Source organism: Nicotiana attenuata, chromosome 5 (genome assembly GCF_001879085.1).
Source record: "Nicotiana attenuata strain UT chromosome 5, NIATTr2, whole genome shotgun sequence".
NCBI classification, from domain to species: domain Eukaryota; kingdom Viridiplantae; phylum Streptophyta; class Magnoliopsida; order Solanales; family Solanaceae; genus Nicotiana; species Nicotiana attenuata.
In genome coordinates, this window is record NC_031993.1 from 30233345 (window position 1) to 30236489 (window position 3145).

General features: G+C 29.7%; 1 long non-coding RNA gene across 1 annotated transcript; it reads left to right on the forward strand.

Annotated features, from left to right (window-relative positions):
* Nucleotides 768-2889, forward strand: LOC109226342. Its single transcript, XR_002068035.1, has 2 exons — nucleotides 768-1229; nucleotides 2666-2889. It is a non-coding gene; the product is annotated as an uncharacterized LOC109226342 (long non-coding RNA).

Consider the following 3145-nt stretch of genomic DNA (forward strand, 5'->3'; position numbering starts at 1 on the left):
TCCTTATCCCTTTCTAGTTGTATTCCATTTGTTGACATCCATATTTGTCCCTCTTTTCTTCTAAATTATTTTCTTGGGCTTCTAATATCACTAATAATATAAGAATAACTATTTCACTATTTTTTATCTCAAAAATAACGTAATTAGTGTTAACATCCAATTTTGGCCATTTTCTTTCGAATTATCTCCCTTTGGCTTCATAATTATATAAATATTAACTTTTACTATATGAGAAATTACCATGTTTACCAAGTATTTTAAACATTGCTAATATTTACGTTACCAAAATCTTTGGAGTTTCAATTCAAACTATATTTCACCATTTTGTTAAATATTTGTTATACTACTTTACTTGTACTAAATATATTCAAGGTTAACTGTATTTTTACACTCATCCGTTACTTTTCAAAGGTACTATTACTTTATTAATTTTATTTTTTAATCATCTTATAAGCTAAACTCTCACTAAGCTACATGATATAATTTATTTTTACAATATTGCTTTAGCTTAATCATATTCTAAGCTTTTAATTTATTGATAGTTTATATTCTATGATTGTTGAAGTCCAAATAATGTATAAGGAAAGAAAGTGGGTTGTCCTCATTTTTGAGCGACAGAAGCTCAAAGGGAGCTTTCCCTCATATAGCCCAATTCACCACCAACCTGCAATCAGCCCATTAGATACATCCAAATAATTTTTAGCCCAAGACTTATTCCACAAAGATTACATCAGCTAGGTATTTTGCCATCTTCTCAAAAAAAGAAACGCAGCCATCCCATCTTCCTTTCGCTTCTTCTCTCTCTTCCATTTTTATGCAAGGTCAAGTTTTACTTTAGCCAAGGACAAACTTTGCCCTTCCATTTTTTAGCAAGTTCATTGTCTCTCCTTTTCTTCAACGATTTAGTCAACAAAAGATACCAAAGAACTTTTTTTTTAATTCTGATTTTTGTGCAGAAAATCACTAGAGCAGAGATTCAAACAACTTTTTTTTAATCCAAGATCGGCCCGTGACCCTCCTCTGCCAAAGGATTTTGAATTTTAAAATCAGGAACATGAACCCTAGATCAATACTTTTCACCTATAAATACATCCTAAAGTTTCAGCCAAGATCCATCGGAAAATCCCTTCTAAAAATCAATTTTTACCACCTAAAAGGTATCTCCGAGCTAATTCAAAAAGGAATAGATCTGAAGCCTTGCAAGCCCCAAGTTCACTGCCTCGCGGAAGGTAAAACCCCAATTTCATTCTATCAATAACATATACGTATATTTTATTATAGTAGAGATTATGTGTTAAGTTTTCGTCCCTTTAATTGTGTTGAAATTTATGCAAATTCTGTGGAGAATCGCTTTTCTTGTTATGGCTCCAGTTACAAAACTTGGTTGTAGAGTAGTACTATTTCTTTAAAGTTCATTGTCATGTTAATTAAAATTACTTGGTTGTAAGTTATTGATCCTGTGATAAAAAATCTGTTAAGAAGCATGACTAATGGCTAATGTTTTTTTAAAAAAAAAAAACAAAGAACAAAAAAAAAAAAAAACAACTTAGGTCCTTAGATACCATGTTGTAAGAAAATCTTGTTGCCAATAAGTTCTACTGCAAATCTTTGGTGTATTAATGTGTATTCATCTGTTTAGAAACTTGGTTAACACATTTGGCATTTTATTATTCGAAAATAAATGTCCAAAAGTCCTTGTTTATTTCACATGTCTAACTTGTTTCCTCTTAAATTTGGGTGTATACTTGCTGACATTGTTTATACAAAAGTATGTCATTATAGAAACTACAATTTTCTTTTAAGAATATAGTACTACTTAAGAATCTACAATTTGCTTTTAAGAATATAGTACTACTTAAGAATCTATAAGTACATGCTATAAACCCTGCTTTAAGTCTCTTTCATTCATGAATTAGTATGATAAGGGAACTATGAGTATAGGAAGTCTTTTATTTTGTTCCATATAAGTTGAACGGGATATTTGTATAAAATGTCGCTGCTATAGATATTTAATTTACTAATAAGTTCAATTATTAGTTTAGGAGCCATGTCGTAAGATCATTCTTTCACACTCGAAATGCCATGTACGTAGTTTATCCCTTCACGTTGTAATGACTATGTTTAAAGGTACTTGTCAAAATATTGCTTGAAGTTCTATTGAGCTTTAGATATATGCACGTTTCATGACTTGTTTAAATCCCTTATGTTTAAATTAATATGTCTTGTAAGTTTGTGTCATTTTTATATATTTCCTTTACTTTTTCATTGTTTAAAGATTATTAACTTGAATAATAGAATATTAATGTCGTTTAGCAGATTCTCACGTTAGTTTTTTTTTTGTCCTTTGAGTATTTCCTATTGTCTGAAAAGAGACATAATTAAATCTTTTTTTAAAAAAAAATTATTTTAAAACTACACTATGCATATTGATTAAAGAAAATTTCTTCTGTATAAGATTGATGAGGTTGCTCCTCTTTAAATTTAGCAAATCATTAAAGATTCATCTTGTTAAAATATCACACGCAGGATGACTTGTTTAAATTCTTTATGTTTTAAATTAATATGTCTTGTAAGTTTGCTTCATTTTTATATACTTGTAAAAATTGAATTTCCTATTTTTTCTTCTAATTCTTATTACCTTTACCTTTGCATGTACACTTCGGAGCGACATGGAGTCTTAATGCAAGACTCTTCCTACCCGCATAAGAGTTATCACAAACTATCCTCTTTAATCGCATTGGACAAGAAGAAAACAAGCAAATTTGCTTGGGGTCGCCTATGGCGGTTTTCATTATTCTTTACTTACTTTGTCTAAATTTTTGTTAGTTCATGTGATTTGATTTGGTTTGGAATTCGTTTTATTATTGAGGATTAATTTTATCGTGTAAATTTATAACTGTGATTTTGGCCAAATATCTTACTAATCAAGAACTTCTAGGAGTTTAATCACCTAGAATAGTGGTACATTTTTTTGGGACTTAAAAAAGGGGCAACAAAACTTTTCTGGAAAGCGTAGCTTTTGAATTGAGCTTTGCAGATTTTTTTTTATTCTTTAAATTAACACTTTCAACAATTTTCTTGACCTTAGTAAAATTTGATGACAAACAAAAACAATTTCCCTTTTCTTGCGGTTAGTGACGGCTAT